The 17,449-nt window shown below is 45.0% G+C and overlaps 1 protein-coding gene across 1 annotated transcript in view; it reads left to right on the top strand.

The window, feature by feature from the left end:
• Positions 1-94: 94 nt before the first annotated feature.
• Positions 95-17,449, top strand: part of HS3ST4 (heparan sulfate-glucosamine 3-sulfotransferase 4) — a 743,578-nt gene continuing 726,223 nt past the window's right edge. The window contains exon 1 of the mRNA XM_073792188.1: positions 95-195. The gene's annotated coding sequence lies outside the window, so the exon portion shown is untranslated. The remainder of the gene's footprint in view (positions 196-17,449) is intronic.

Genomic DNA, 17,449 nt, shown 5'->3' with positions numbered 1-17,449 from the left:
CGCGCCGCGGGGCTCAGCAGAGGCTTCCTCGTCGGCGAGGGGCTGGGGGGAGGGGGCGGCGCGGTGGACTCTCGCGAGAGCGCGCAGAGCAGCGACGCGCTGCCGAGACACTTTAGGAATGAGAAGGGTTGCGGCGGCTCTTCCCCGGGGCGGACGGACACACCGCAGGCACTTTGCAAGAGACTGTGGAACAGTGTGAGAAAGGGGAGTGGGCGTTCTCCGTCAGCCGGAGAATCTGGGAGGCGGGGAGAGACTGTGAGGTTGAGGAGCGCTAATGAGGAGGTGGCGCGAAGTCCTTTCTGACGCGGGGTGTGAGGACTCGTTTGCCTGGCGGAGGTTTCTGTCACGCGCTGCGAACGGTCGCGTGCTGACGCTGCTATAGGCGGCGACCCTCGGCGGGACAGCGGCCCTCGCGGAGGGACACGGTGCCGCCCCCCGCCCTCCTCTGGGGGAGCATATGTGAATGTTCGCATCTGTGAATGTCCCAATCAATGAATGCCCCCGTCCGTTGCCTGCGGAGCAGCGGGGGCTGCTCTTCGCCTCGGGGGCTCTTACTGCCCCGGGGACCGGGGAAGTCGGTGTAGCTAAAACTGTTGGGAGAGGATGTCATCTCTGGCTCAGAGTTCCTCCGACCAGGCCCCAGCTTCCTCCTGGTGGTGGCAGGAGGAGCTGTCCAGTCTCTCAACTTCTGTGAAACCCCAGAACTGTGCCCGCCCATCCCTCCCTTCTTCCCTCCATCCCTTTACTGATTAGGTGCCAGGCAGTTTTAGGCATTTGGCTTATATCAGTGGGCAAAGCAAAAATCCCAGTTCTGGGGTTGGCGGGTAGATAGACTATTAAAAAATAAAACTTAGTGACTTTTTTTTCTTAGAGAAAGTCTTAGTTAAAACTTGACATGCAAATTCTAGCAGCCAAGAGGCATTAGTTGAGAATCTGTTGGGCAGCTAGTACATGCCAGAGGTTGTCTTTACACAGCTGTCTACAAGCTTACTTTCCTTTATTTCATTTCTTTGGTCACTTTTTTTTTTTTCTAGACATGGTGATAGGTGGTGAGAAAAACAAAACAAACAAAAAACACAGCATCCTTTGCCACTTTTGAGCTTTCAGTCTGGTGAGAGAGGCACGTGTTAATCAAATAATCTACAAACTAATGTACAGTTGTAACTGCGGCAGGTACTGCCGACGAGTACATGATGCTTAGAATCTGTGTATATTAGAGGGAGTTGACTTAGGAGGTCTGGGAAAGTTTCTTTGAAGAGGTAAAGCTAGGGATGATATCCAAAGGAGGAGTAAGAGCTGACTAGGCAAGGTCCAATCCTCACAGAAATCCTATAAAACAGGTAAGATTACATCCGTTTTAGAGTTAAGGACATCGACAGCTCAGTGAGGTGATGTATCCGCCCAAGGTTACTTTAGACTAAGTGGCAACCCACGATTCTGAGTCGGCTAAGAACAGGGTCTTTTATATGCTCCTTGAGCCATTTGGTGTTTTTAGGAGAGGCAAGTGTCACAAGCACCTCAGGGACGGGCAGGGGTCACACACTCGAAAGGCTGCAGGGCTCAGGCAAACAACATAATTGAGTGAAGTAGAGTATAAGACAGTAGGGAGGGCTTCCCTGGTGGTGCAGGGGTTAAGAATCCACCTGCCAATGCAGGGGACACGGGTTCGAGCCCTGGTCCGGGAAGATCCCACATGCCACGGAGCAACTAAGCCCGTGCGCCGCAACTACTGAGCCTGAGCTCTAGAGGCAATGAGAAGCCCACGCACCACAACGAAGAGTAGCCCCCCCACTTGCCACAACTAGAGAAAGCCCTCGCGCATCAACGAAGACCCAATACAGACAAAAATAAATAAATGGATATATTTTTAAAAAAAAGACAGTAGGGAATGGGGAATAGTGGGGATTGCAGTGAGCTGGAGGCCATCTTTTCTAGCTGGAGGCCATCTTTTCTCTCTAAAGGAAAAAGCCAGGTGAAATTATCACACTTTTAAATAATTGGCAAATACATTTATCTATCTCTGTTAGCTCAATGAAGCAGCACTTTATTTATTTACTTAACTGTTGTGTGCCAGGTGCTTAGAGCAATGCCTTGCACATAGTAGGCACTCAACCTCATCTGCTGTCCATAAGCTCTGAGTAATTCTTGCCATATGTGCACAGTTCCACAGATTTTGAAGCAAATTTACATTCGCTTTCTTATTTTATCCACCAGCGTCTGTGTTGGCTCCTTATTTGCTTCTGATGTGGGTACTACATGAAAAGCCCCCCAGCCCCCTCCCCCAATCCAGGAAATATTTAGGTATGTCTTCCTTTTGTACCTGTCCACCCTCTTCATGTTTTAGCTCCTCTTCCTATGTACTTGGCATCATATCTCGACTCCCTCTACTTATCAACCCATTTTATGTTTAAAGAATGCTTTGTCGTTGTTTTAGTTCTGACCCCAAACTTTAGGTGTTGACCGTGGGCCCATCATCACAACCAGGGACCCGTTCCCTACACTCAGCCTCAGCCCCTGCAACTGCAAGCTGCCGCCAGCTGCCTCTTGTCAGGGGAGGTGCATGAAAGGTTTCATTTCTTAGAAACTACTCTCCTGAGACATCTTGCTCCAGAATAAAGTGAACATCCCTAGACATCTGAACTCCCTAGTCCATCATATGATCTTGAGCGAGACAGAAATCTCAAGTCTGCAGGGGACAGTTATAGCTTAGTCTCCTTAAAGCTCCTCTTGGAGTAGAGGGTATTAAAGCTTGCTCTGCATTATCTCTTAGGTGCAGGATTATACATTCTTCAGGAATCATTTTTATTTTTATTTTTTTGTGGCCTCTCAGTGTTATATGCACACACATGTATATGTATATGTTTAATGGAAAATTTCAAACATATAAAAGAGTAGAGAGAATTAACTCTTGTGTTCTCATGCTCCAGCTTTAACAATTAGCAATTCATGGCCAAACTTGTCTTCCCTTTATCTCTATCTACTCCCCTGATCCTGGATTATTTTGAAACAAATCCCAGACATCATATTATTTCATTTGTAGCTGTCAGAATGTACTGCTAAAAGACAGGGGCTCCCATCTTAAACATAACTTCAATATAATCACAAACGCTTCCCCATAGCATGAACAATTCCTTAGTGTCATCTTTTAAGAACAGCTTATTTGTTTGAAAGGTGGTTTGCAAAGGAAAAAAAGGATCATAGATGCTGGACAGGTAAAAAGAACAAATGTCCTTCATATTTTCTAGTTAGGTATTTATGTTTACTTCAGCTTGGAAATGTTGGCACCTTGGGAACAGAAGAGCAAATGGTTGAAAAATTGTTGAAATCGATATGGGTCAATAAATGAAGCAGATCATGCTACTCAGAGACATCTTGGAGGAGTGGTTGTTTTCTTAAGACCCCATCCTCTGAGTTCACCCCAACCCTGATGTCACGCTCTTCCCATGATCCCCAGGGGGACATTCACACCAGTCTCTCGTTGGTAGTACATCTGCTGTCACAGCTGTTATTTTACAAGTAGCCTTAGATTGACCTTTGGCACCATTTCCCTCTGTCCATGGTGCTGACCCACCAGCCTTTGGCCAGCAACCAGAAGAGCTATAACTTGCTTTTGGCCAATGGGATTTAATGTAGGGTTACCATAAAAGTGAACATTAAATATACATTAAACAGTTCCAAGAAGTGCTGTCAGTGCTTATGCTCAGTTAAAAAAAATCCAAGCTGAGAGTGAAAAGGGAAAAGGTTGAGTATGTGTGTATTAGTGTGTCTATTTCAGACATAGTATAAATATTTTCAAATGTGATTTTTTAACCACATTATAACTAATTGAAATAAATTTCCATTTCATAAATTAAAAATTGCCTCTCCCACTGGTTCACTAATGGTGGTCAGATAGTTGACAGAATAACAACCATTAATATGTTCCAGTTCTTTTCACCCCATTGAGCAATATAATAATGAAAAATTCTCTTAAAAAATTATTTCTTAATGTGCATATATAATAGTCAACATTTTTTTTCTGTATCTCTCTCTAAGGCACCATGCTAGGCACTAGTGGGATAGACAGAGACATAAGACATAACCCTTTTACTCAAAGTATTAACAGTAAAATGGGGAAAATTAGTCATAGAATTATCATATATTAGAATAAATGTGGTGGTGGAGGGATGCATGAAGGCCTGTGATAGTACAGAGTATAACCTCTTTGGCTACCAGACAAAGCTTTATAGAGGGAAGCTGAGTGATGTTTAGCAGGAGGGGGATAGAGAGGCATTCCAAAGAGAGGCAAGGTCATGAGCATGACTGGTATTTTCACGTAATGGTATGAAGTTGAGTGTGCCGTGAACTTAGCACGGGGGAAGGCAGTGGTGGAAGATGAAGTTGTGCACGCAGGCTGGAGAGAATTTGGACTTTATGATGAAGGCAATAGAAAGTGTGCCCATTTCTGTAGGAAGGTGAGGGCATCTCTGTATCTTTGGGAGAGTTCTCTCCCTTATAGACTCCTGGGCTAGATCCACTATGGAAAGAGGATGCTGAGACAGTACTCAGCATACAGCAACTTGAGTAAGATGATTTCTAGGGTCTATTAATTTTTCTATTCATCCACCCATCCATTAAGCACATATAGAAGCTAATTATGTTTCAGGTAAAGTGTTGAATACTGGACACAGTGGTGAAAGACATACATGAGTCTTGCCCTTAAGGAGCTTACATTCTAGATGGAGATTGGAGAAGGAGAAAAATAACATACAAGGAAACATATAAGTAAACAAGATAATATCAGGTTGTTATAAATACTAAGAAGAAAATAAATAGGATGATGGGACAGACTGTAACTAGGCAGAGGTTACTTTAGAAAGGCTGATCAATGAAAGGTTTCTCTAAGGTTTGATTTTTGAGCTGGAGTCTGAAGGGTGAGATGGAACCATAGATGTGCAGCTTGTAGAAGAGCATTTCTGGAAGGGGAAATAGCAAGAGAATGAAGACCTTGCCATTGAAGGCGGGAAAGTGTGGAGTGTTCTAAAAACTGAAAGGAGACCAGTGTGGCTGGAGCATAGTGATCAAGGGAAGGGATGGGACCAGAGTGAAATGCAGTGCCGGGCAGGGGCCAGACCATGTCGCGAGAGCCTAGCAGGCCACGGTAATTGATTCTCAAAGTGGACATTTAAGGATTTTAAACAAGTGAGTGACAAGATCTGATGTACACTTTAACAAAATCACCCTGGATGATGTTGAGAGTGAATTGGAGCGAGGCAAGAATGAAGGAAGTGTGGCCAGATATGGGCCTCTGGATTTAGTTCTGGCAAAAGGTAATGGTGACTTGGACTTGGGAGTGACAACACAGGTGGAGAGAAATGGATGTGTTCCATATGTTTTGAATGTAGAACTGTCAGGACTTGGAATAGCTTGGTTATGGAGCATAAGAGAAAGAGAGGAATTGAGGATAGCTCCTAGATTTTTCCTTTGAGGGTATTTGGGTTGATGGCACTACAGTTTTTGATGTGGGGAGAACTGGTAGCGACCTGTTTTTTGGAGTGGAGTGGTGGTGGGAAAAAGATTATTTCTGATTTGGAGGCGATAATTTTGAGATCTCTATGAGATCTGTGTCAAGTAGACAGTGGGTATACCTCAAGGGGGAGGCCATGGGTGGAGCTATAAACCTGGAGGTCATTATCATATATTAAAAGCCATCAGACTTGATGAGAACATATAGGAAAAGAGTATAAGTACAGAAGGGAAGAGAAGGTAGGCCCATGCCCTAGAGCATGCCATCATTTAGCAGACCGTGGAGGAGGAGAATTTTCATGGGTTGAATTATGTCCCCCCAAAATTCATATGTTGAAGTCATAACCCCCAGTACCTCAGAATGTGACCTTATTTGGAAATAGGGTCATTGAAGATGTAATTAGTTAGGTTAAGATGACATCATACTGGACTAGGGTGGGCCCCTAGTCCATTATGACTGGTGTCCTCATAAAAAGGGGAACTTTGAAAACAGACACACACACTGCAAGAAGTCCACATGAAGATTGGAGTTATGCTACCACAGTCGAAGAACTGCTGGAAGCTAGGAGAGAGGCCTGGAACAGAGCCTTCAGAGGGAATGTGGCTCTGCTGACACCTTGTTGTGCCACTCAGTTTGTGGTATTTTGTTACAGCAGCTAGCTAACTAATAGAAGAATCTAGCATAGAAGACTAAATAGAAGTCACCAGAGAAGTAGAAGGAAAACCACTTGAGTGTGATGTCATGGAAGCCAAGGAAAATAGGGGTTTCAGGAAGGGAGTGGCCGTTTTTATTAAAGGCTGTTGAGAGATTAAATAAGAGGAGGATAGTTAACTAGAATGGACTAGATTTTGTAATATTTTGGGGGGTTCTTGTCCCCCCTCCATGTTTGAGATTGACATTTGATATTCACCTATTGATGATGACTTTGATTTATCAGCTTATCTTCAGTGTTAGAAGGGACTTGGTGTGCTGCCAGGTAGAGTGAGCTGGTAGTTTTCTTCTGGTTTGAATGTTTCTTGTCTCTCCTGGGAGTTGCAAGATACTTTTGGCAATGTCCTGTGTCTTCCTCCTTTGTGTTCAGAGTCACTGCTTTATTCTGTAGGAAAAGGTGGTTGCTACCTACTCCCCAGTGGCATAAGAATCTCAGTGAATGAGTTGACCACTCAACTGCTCTGAACTCAGGTCTCCAATTACTCCATTCACCATTCGCTACCCACTGCTTCCTGTTTTGAATGTGGACCATCCCTGAAACCACTCCCATCTTCACAGCTAATCCCTTTCTACCCTTTTTTTTTTTTCTGTGGTACGCGGGCCTCTCACTGTTGTGGCCTCTCCCTTTGCGGAGCACAGGCTCCGGACACGCAGGCTCAGCGGCCATGGCTCACGGGCCCAGCCGCTCCGCTGCATGTGGGATCTTCCCGGACCGGGGCACGAACCCGTGTCCCCTGCATCGGCAGGCGGACTCTCAACCACTGCGCCACCAGGGAAGCCCCCTTTCTGCCCATTTTTTAGCTCTTTTCCTTCTGTTCAGGATTTATGGTCCTTTGCTGTACTTTTTCTTGATTTTTATTAATGTTATGTATTTATCATTTACCAAGATCTTTTCTTGGGTCATTTCTAGGAATTTGGACTGAGAGCAGAGGTAGGCACATGCGTATGTTCTGACATCTTGAATCAGTCCTCTGATACATTATTTTTTTGTGGATCAGTGTCGATTCCATCATTATGCCATGTTTGTGCTCAGGGAGCACAGATACCTCCTAATCACCAGGGTCTAATCAGAACTCACTGGCAAGTCTCCTTGGACATTTCTTCTGAGTTATACTATTTGAGTCAACAACACCAGGGGTAATGCCAAATAAATATAGCCTTTTATTGATTTAACAAATAATTTGTTAATTATGTACTATGTACATATCACAGTTGGTGATACAGAGAAATATAATACAGGGTCTCTATTCATGAATTCATGATCTTCTTGGGAAGAAGAGGCATCCACATGAAGGATGTTAAATGACAGTGCAAGAATTAAGCAACATGAAGTCTTTTTTGACAAGAGCTATTTCAGTTACAAATGAAGAAATCTAGGTTTATACCATATTAAGTTAAAAAAATGTTAACTGATGTGTTTTAGTGTCCAGAACAGTAGGCCTTCAATAAGTACTTGTTGAGTGAAGGGAATTTGTTTTCTCATATAACTGAAATGTCCAAGGAAAGTTTAAGTTCAGGCATAGCTGTATCCACAGATCCAGATCATGCCCTCAGGCATCTGATTCTTCCCTTTATTCAGCTCTCATTTCTTCTGAATTGGCTTTATTTTCGTGAAGGTTCTCGTCACCATATGGGTAGCTGCTGGTCTTTTGAAAGAGAGTACCCCTTCCTTTTTTTTTTTTCAATAGTTCCAGCAAAAACTTTGGGGCTGACGTTCATGGGGTTGGTTGATTTGGGTCATGTGTCAATTCCTGAACCAATCATTGTGACTGGGGGGGATGGAGAACCTGATTGGTCAGGCCTGGGCCTCGTGTCCATTCCTGGAGCTGAGCTCTCTGAGCCACTTCTAGTTCATAAACTGGTCCCTGTACAAGGAGACTGAAAAGAGGCAGTCACTCCAGATTGGTAGATGGCAGGGATAACAAGCAAGGGAACTTATATATGAGGCATATCTTGGGTGGCCACAAGATGAGTAGATCTCTGAAGTCACCCCCCAGAATCTTAAAAGTTTATATAGAGGCTTTAACAGGGTTCAGCCATGAATACTGTCAAGATGGTCTCAGTAACACATTACTGGGCTTCCCTGGTGGCGTAGTGGTTAAGAATCTGCCTGCCAATGCAAGGGACATGGGTTCGAGCCCTGGCCCGGGAAGATCCCACATGCCGCGGAGCAGCTAAGCCTGTGTGCCGCAACTACTGAGCCTGTGCTCTAGAGCCCGCAAGCCACAACTACTGAGCCCATGTGCCACAAATGCTGAAGCCCGTGTGCCACAACTACTGAAGCCTGCACACCTAGAGCCCATGCTCCACAACAAGAGAAGCCACAACAATGAGAAGCCCGTGCACCGCAATGAAGAGTAGCCCCCGCTCACCTCAACTAGAGAAAGCCCACGCACAGCAACAAAGACCCAACACAGCCAAAAATAAATAAATAAATTTATTTAAAAAAACACAACACATTACTCTCTCAAGGCTGTGTCCTTGAAATGGCTCCCACTGTGGGCAGAATGTACATTCCAAGGATCCAAGGACAGGGAAGTGGGTGAGGAGCCTGTGCTTACCTGGGACCAGCTTGTGGGTCAACTGGCGGTCACGTTCTCTTGGTGACCTTCTACAACACTCCACCCGGCCCCTATTTCCACAGTGGGCCCTGAGTGGTCAGCAAGGGGGTGTCACTAGCATGGAGGTGGCTCATTGGGCAGCTGTCTGGCTGCACTGGAGGCAGATGCCACAGCAGCCATAGAGGCACATGCAGGAGAAAACAGATCAGGAAAATGATTCCCAAAATAGGTAATAATTTTTTTCCACTGAGAGTCCCATGACCTGAACCATTGATTTGTTAACCTCCCTAAGCTGGGGGTCTGATCACTCAGGGCAATCACTCGTGTCCTCACATGGTTTAATAAAGATGATACATTAGCTGACTCATCAGGTATGAACACACAACATCCTGTTTGGATAACGGCACAGGTGCCTCCTTGCGAGGCAGCAATAACGTCCAAGGCCATCCTCTTTGGTAGGATGGCTTTTCTCACTAGACACATTTCAGTGTTCAGTAAGGACAGGCTTTGCTGGCTGTCATTGAAAGCTTGCTGGGTGAACTTAGTAAGGGCTTCTATGTGTGCTATGATGTCCTTCAGGCCAATGGAGGGGACAGAGTGGAGGCCAAATGATCGTACCAGTGGAAAACAGAACGTGCCCATCTGGCCTTGAGGAGAGAGAGGTTGGCAGTTTTTTTACTGTGGTTGGATTCTCCCCTGGGCTCAGGAAAACCCAGGGTGCAGCAGCCCAACCACAGGTAGAAGCCACGGCCAAAGATCTGAGCCACACAACCATTGGGTCCCATTTGGGGCCACCCAATAAGTATCTGGGTGGTGTGACCACACAGTTCCAGTGATATCCATCCCCTATTCCTGATGCAGTTGGGTTGGTTCTTTTTAGAGTGATTTTTCTGTTACCAACATAGAGTTGCCCAGGTGCTTAAATGTCCACAACCTGAGGTGACCCACATGAACCCATCCCAAATCTGCTTGCAGCCACCCATGGCTCTGATGGTAGTGTTTTTAGGGCCCTTCCTGTCACCAGTTTGATGGGCTGCCTGTGTAGTTTGAGTGACCGAAAAAGAGTACCCATACCCAGTGTTATTGATCGTGGGTGCCACAGGCCAGGGTTCTGGATCAATATTCGTGATATCAGATGAATTAAGAGTACTAGTCCTGGCTTGCCCTTTTTTTTTTTTTTTTTTTAACATCTTTATTGGAGTATAATTGCTTTACAATGGTGTGTTAGTTTCCGCTTTGTAACAAAGTGAATCAGTTATACATATACATATGTTCCCATATCTCTTCCCTCTTGCGTCTCCCTCCCTCCCACCCTCCCTATCCCACCCCTCCAGGCGGTCACAAAGCACTGAGCTGATCTCCCTGTGCTATGCGGCTGCTTCCCACTACTGGCTTGCCCTTTCTCAATGTACTGCTTTAGGGCCTTCCAGTCCCCTCCCTGGAGTGATGATACCCACCATGCTTGTCCTGACGAGCTGAGAGGGGCAGCTGCCCACATACCTCATAGGTGGAGTGACTCCTTTGCTGGGCATACAAGTGGGCCCACTGTAGAAAGGTATCTCCATCAGGTGCCCATCCCATGACCAGACACCACAGGAGCAGCAGAAGTCTAAGGTCAAAAAGACAGATCTGTAGTAGGAACTTGTATGGGGAGGTCTTCCCTTTCTATAAGAACTACACTGTGGCCTGACCCTTGGATGTTAATGTGGTTGCAGCTTTAGGAACTTGACCTGCTCGTGCTTCTGGGGAGGCAGACTGTCAGGCGTGAGGAGATGGACTGGGGGTGGGATATGCCGGACTAGGACCCCACCTTCTCCCCTCTTTCAGTGGTGCGTGTTCCATTCCAGGTGTGTTTCAGCAGTTCGGGCTTGCAGCAAGACAACAGGATCCTGGTGGAGACTGAGTAGTTCCCCCTTACCCAGGGGTGTGAAGTAATTTACCATCCCAGTGGGACGTCCCATTGCAAATTCCAGTAGATAACACCTTCCCCAGGTGTGATGGGCCTTGGTGTTCTCAGCAGCACAGCATGTTGATCCTCAGTGGGAGTCAGGGCAATGTCTGTCTCCTGCGACTGCCTACCTTTAGGGTACTGAGTGTCTTGGCAGGGGTCCCCAGTCTGGCAAATGGGATGACAGGCCCTACTGGCTGATCATTCAAATGTATTAAAGGCTGGGACAGTACTTTAGTCCACCTGGCCAAGGTGGTTTTACCTGTGAGTGATTTAATCTGCTGCTTTAATATTTCAGTCTTTCTTTTTACCACTGCTGCTGCCTGTGGCTTACAGGGGAGATGGAACCTCCATTCGATGTCATGTTCTTTTCCCAGTCTTGCTTATCATGACCTTTGAAATGTAACCATTGATCACTGTTTATTTGACGAAGGTGTCTGCACAGGGTAGTCAGTTTCTCTAATCCCCTAGCGGTGGCTTCCTGGTTTGCATGGTGACAGAGGGAAGTTTGGGTTAGGCCAGACCCAGTATCCACACAAACCAAGGCACACTGAGAGCCCTCACTCAGGGAGGGGGACCAGTAGAATCAATTTTCCAGTCCCTCACCAGTGGGGAACTCCAGTGGATGACCCTAGACTTTGGCAGTTGTCTTGGGTATTATTTAGAACACACAGGTCATGCTTTTACTGTGTTAACCAAGTCACTGTATTTCAAGCGCGTTCAGGCATCCTTGGCAGTGTACCACCCCACTCAGGCACCACAGTAGCCACTTTTCCTGTGCGCCCAATGTGCTGTATCTACTGAAGGGTCAGCTGCTAGGGCTTGTACCTGGGTTACAGCATCAGCTTGCTGGTTGCCTGGGGTGTCAGCACCTCTGAGCTGGAATGTGGAGGACATTGAGGACTGAGCCAGGCTCTTGCAGGCAAACCCAAATGTCTTTCCACGTATCCTGACCCCACAAGGTTTTATTCATGATCATCCGCCCCTCAGCTTCCCATTTTCTAAGCCGTCGGGTCAATCCCTTTAGAACAGCCCAACTGAAAGTGCAAAAGGTTAACGGCCAGGACTCAAGGGTGATCAACAAACTGCTGAGTTCAGCCCTCTGGCAGCTGCAGTTCATTCCTGTTTCCCTCCAGTGTTGGGCTGAATAGTGCCTGCAGTCCATGTGGATGGGTTGCCCCAACTAGACCCATCTGTATACCAGGCATCAACGGGAATTTCCCCCACTCCCCTCTCTACAGGCCACAGGCCCCTCCCCAGGATTAGGGGCAGGAGCATTTGGAGGATCTCCACACTCTACAGGGCCTAGTAGCACATGAGGGAACTTACATACAAGGCTTGTCTTGGGTGGCCACAAGATGAGTAGGTCTCTGCACTCGCCAGAATCCTAAAAAAGTCTATCTAGAGACCTTAACTGGATTCAGTCATGTATTCAGTCTAGATGGTCTCAACAACACATTACTATCTCAAGGCCGCATCCTTGAAAGGGCTCCCACTGTGGGACTGTGGGCAGAATGTACATTTCGAGGGAAGGGGAGAGGGGTGAGGAGCCTCTGGTTGCCCTGGTCCAGCTCAAGGGTCAACTGGTGATCACATCCTTTTGATGACCTCCTTCAACAGCCATATGGACCAAGAGTTTGGAAGGGCTTCTTTCCCCAGAGAAAAATCGGGTGGATATTGCTCCCAGAAGAAGGGCTAAAGGATGCTATACAGGTAAAACTAGTGATGTTTGCTCTCCTACAAGGCTCTAGCATAATAGGTGTCATAAGACAGTGTATAATTCTACCTGATTGTATCAGGTAATGAGAGCTATCAGTTCAGAGGATTTGGAAGTGGTCAAAGTAAACTTTCTGGAGGGGATTGAAATTTAGTTAAGCTTGAGGAATGAGCAGGAATTGACTTGATAAAGAAAAGAGGTTCTAGAGGTAAGTGGGAATAGAGTACAGGCAATGGACCAGAGTGACCCTAGTGGATAAATTTCTTAAAAGAGGGAGGTTGGAAATACCAGAATGGAAAGATGACCTTGACAAGATACCTTGAGCTACAACAGCTGCAAACAAGCCTTCAGGCAAAATTTGCTTGAGCTAGCGTATTGAATAATCTCTACCCTCATCTTGATGCCTGGATAATAACCCTTCTGGGTTCTGTAGCCTTTGCCTCTGGAGTTCTGGTAACACCTGTTAACTGCATTGTGATGCTGCTACCTAGGTGTTAACAAAGTCTGATGTCCATTTATGCCCTCCTGTGACCAAGTCACCTCACTTCTTGTAGTTGACTGTGCCAAGTCTTTTCAGCCTGAGGGCAAGAAAAGTTTGCTACTGACCGTCTCCCATTTTCAGACTAAACCAACAGATGAGCTTGCTCCAGCACTGCCAAACAGAAGAAAAATCCCTCCTACTCAGAACATCAAGTGCACGAAAGCAAGTAGCAGTTTGTAAGGAAATCAGAGCTCCATGGGTGCAAGCCACATCCCTATGGGTACCCCCACTTTGCCTCTGTGAGTCCATAGAGAGACCCAACACTTGTCCTGGGGTATCACCCAATCAACCACGTACATGTAGACAAGGAGGTTACTTCCCTGAAGGAAGGGAGTCCAGGTTGCTGCTTGTAGAATAGCTAAATATATTCAGTTTTATTATGAGCCAGGTTCAGTTTTAATTTGTTACTATATAGATGTTAATTAATTTCTTTCTCATGCCAACACTGGGAGGCAGATGCTATCATTATCCTCATTTACCAACAGGAAACTGAGGCACAGAGAACTTAAGTAACATTCCCAAGGTGTTCTAGCTATGGAGTGGAGGATCCTGGGTTCAAATCCAGGTGGTGTGAATCAGAGGCTGTGCTCTTTACCATCACTTTATGCTATATCTGTTACTTTAACCCACAGTGACCAGAAAGGCGAATAAACCCAGCTCATTATAGAAAGGACTTTAATGTTCATCATAGCTGGTCAGGAAGGGCGTCAGAGTCCAGAGGCTGCTACCAACATTTCCTTTCTGTTTTATGTGCATTACTTTTCAGTCAGGCTGTTTGCCTTTCATAGACACCAGGAAGTCCCCTTTTTCTTGGCATCTGTCCCTCCATCCTTTTCTAACAAGAGCTCTGGACTTCTTGTGCACCTGCTCTTTTTATCTGTCCCGATAAGACCCATTTGCCCTTAATTCTCACATTTTTTAGAGCAGGATACATGAAATCTTATGGCTAGTATTGATCAACTCTCACAGGATAACTTTGATACATTATCACACTCTAAAGACCCTCTTCACATCAGGGGAGGGAGGAGGAGGGACAATGGAAATGAAGGGACAGAGGACCCCATCTTGCCCCACTTGTGGGGATAGGGCAGGATAAAGGGGCTAAGTGATTAGGTAGAAAATGTGTTCTATACCTTCAAGACCAGGACTGCTGCCTGGAATACTATGAGAATTTCTTGTAGGAAATGCAGTAAGCTTTCAGAGAGGCTTGGAAACAGAAAATGGCAAATGATTACGTTGGCCAAATGTGCCTGGGTTTGAGTCTGCAAACTACCCACTTTCCAGTGTTGGCCTAGGACTGAAGTCAACTCATCCCATGTGAGCATGTGCAGGAAGGGCTTACCGGCTGCTCTGAGTTGAGCAAACTTCTCTCTCTCTCATGACTCACCATATCTGCTCATACAGAAAGTTGAGTATCAGTCCTGGGATTCAGATCCTGATGATGGAATCCCAATTTTCCCTCTTATGAACAATGTCAAGTGGGGCTGGCTGCCATTCAAACTTCTCATTTGGTTTTGGGGTCAGAAGTCTTCATATATGAGGCTGGTTATGTGCATATCTCTGGGATTTGAGTAGGTCTAAGTGAGTAGACACTTCCCTAGCCAACTATGTGATCTGAGAATGGGCTAGTGGGTCATTTCCCAGGTGGGGTGCAATCTACACCAGTTCTCTGTGGTTGCCGAGAGGATGAGACATATGCGTGGGGCCGTTGGTTAGTCTACTAGCTTGCCATAAGTAAAGTCTACCTGAGAATGAGGTCCAGAAAGAGGAAAGCAGAGCCAAAAAGTGGAGAGGGTGTCATAGAGTTCTAGTCATCATTTGAGCTCATAGACCTGAACAGAGGTCCTAGTCTTTTTAATATTTTGAGCCAATAAATTTCTTTTTTGCTGAAGCCACTTTGAATTAAATTTCTGTCACTTACAACCAATGCAGTTCTGACTAATGTATGCAATAAGCATTTTACATGTTATCTCAGGTGACTTAGAAATTATCATCTCCGTTTTACAGACGAGGAAATGGAGGTTTCAAGGTCCAGATAATTTGCATGAAGGTTACAGATAGTCACTGAGAGAGCTAGGGTTTGGCACAAGGTTGATCTAGAATCTAAAGAGAATACACTTTCCCCAAAACCTTTGAAAATGTTTTCAGGTTTGTTTTCTCCCAGAAACATAAGCACCTATGATTCAAAGACTCCTTTAGAGAGGCTACCTTCCTTATGCTCGGTTCTAGAATTTAGTCAGTGAATTGTCAGCTGACTCAATTTGTTGTTTACACAGTCTGTGAACTTGCAGTTTATGGTATTTTGTAATTTTGTTTTCCCTGCCGTTTTGCTTATGCAGCTTTGTGAGCAAACATTGCCTGTGATTTAAATCCACCACAGTAATGAAACACACACACACACACACACATGCATACACACAGGCTCCCTCAGAACAGTCAACAGCTGTCTGATTAATCACATGTGTAAAGTACAGTGTTTACAGGAAATCAGCAGGTGGCAATTAGCATCTTGGAAATTATCTGGGAAACACAACTGGAGCTGCCACTTCAGGATGGAAACATAGCAATAACCAGCAAAGTGACAAAGCCCCTAGGAGTTGGGAATGAGTCGGGCTGGGAGCAGGGGCTGCTAGGCACACAGCAGCTGGTGGGGCAGCCCGGTGTGGATCACAGATTGTGTGCCAGCCTCTTCCTTTTCTTCCTGACACTTCACAAGCAGTCTTTGGGTAGAAACATAAAATAGTTGCCTGATAGGCAGACCATCTTAGAACAACCTTTAAAAAATACTCAAAAAATATTAATAAAAACCCCCCTCAGACCTCAGTCTAGGTGCAGACAGACACTGGTGCTACTGTGCTAGTTGTCAAAATATTGAACTATTTCCATACCAGTTAGTAAACAGCTACTGTCTTGAGCTCACTAAGTGGCATCCTGCTGCTGTTTTCCCTGGGGAATGCTTCACCTCTTCAGGATCCAGTGATCAAAATGTGAAAGCCTGACTCCTGCTCCAGTGCTAAGTCCAGGGTCCATTCTGATTGGTCAGGGTCTGTGCTATCTGCTTGTTAACTATTTGAAGTATCACCCCTCAGGAGTTTTAGGGACCTCTGCAGAAGACAGATACAGAGGATGGGTTGCTAGAAAAAGGGAGAAGAGGAACTAGTGCATGGTCCATTTTATGCTTGAGATGCTCTTCCTCAATAGTTGAAAAAAATTCAATATGTATATCTTTGCCTGCATCTATGCCATCTCTTTCTCTATCTCTGTCTCTGTCCCTATCTCTATCTCTATCAGCTCTATCTCTATCTCTATCTATCATCTTTTTTGCATATGAAGTGGCAGTGTAGCCCTGAATCCCAGCCTCTGCCTTTTCCATTTGCAAGCAATGTGACCTCACAATAAGAATCAATATCAATCACTGGTTCTCAACCCTGACTGCACATTAGAATCACCTTCGGGAGCTTTAACTACAAAATACAGATGCTTGGATCCCCCCACTCACAGACGTTCTAATTCTGTAGATCTGAGATAAGGTCCAGTCATCAGAATTTCTTTTTTAGAACCACTCCTCAGATGATTTTAAGGTGCCATTGCACCACTAACAAACTTTCTGAGCTTCAACTTCCTCATGTAACAAAAAATGAGTACCAGTGCCCATTTTGTGAGGTTAAATGAGATAATGTATGTAAGCCTTTTTATCACAGAGTGTGGGACATAACCTTGTGCTAGTTCCATTAATTAATATTCAGTACTTTAATAAGAAGCTTTCATATTTTTTTAATTACATAGGTAACAAGTAAATTCATCCTACTTATAAACAATTCAAATAACATAGAAAGAGTAAAAAGTGATGAAAGGTATCCTCACTCCCTGTGTGCAGAGGTGGACACTGTTACATTCCCATGTGTATCCTTCCAGAAATTTATCTTTGCCTTTATTTATGAAATGTGCATCTTAAAGACATGTCTTCAATAATGTAAAGAGAACCATTTACATTGTTCAGTGACTTCTTTCTTTTTACTTAGCAATAGGTCTATACACTTTGGAGATCACTCCATGTCAGTAAATAGACATCTACCCTGTGATTTTAACAATTGCACCTATCATATGAGTAATGGATGCACCATAACTTACTTAACCTTTCCCCATACTAATGGGCATTTTAGAGAGTTTCCAGATTTTCACTCCAGACAAATCTGCAGTGAACTATTTTGTCTATGCACCTGTGTGCACAGGGGTGAGTTTTCTTTAGATTATCCCTGCAATTGATATCTCTGGGTCAAAGATGATTGCATAAAATGATGTTAAATTCTGCCGAATTGCTCTCTAAAAAGCTGTGCCAATTATGTTCTTAATGAAGAATGAGAGTTGATTTTCCATCCCTTTCATATTCCACAATTTTTAAGGGAGTTTTCTTTTTTTCCTTTTTTTTGGAATGTACAGTCCATAGCTGGGTAGCAGGACAAAG

Source organism: Tursiops truncatus, chromosome 15 (genome assembly GCF_011762595.2).
Source record: "Tursiops truncatus isolate mTurTru1 chromosome 15, mTurTru1.mat.Y, whole genome shotgun sequence".
In the NCBI taxonomy this organism is placed as follows: domain Eukaryota; kingdom Metazoa; phylum Chordata; class Mammalia; order Artiodactyla; family Delphinidae; genus Tursiops; species Tursiops truncatus.
Note: the sequence above shows the minus strand (reverse complement) of the source record. Positions and strands in the feature narration are given on the sequence as shown.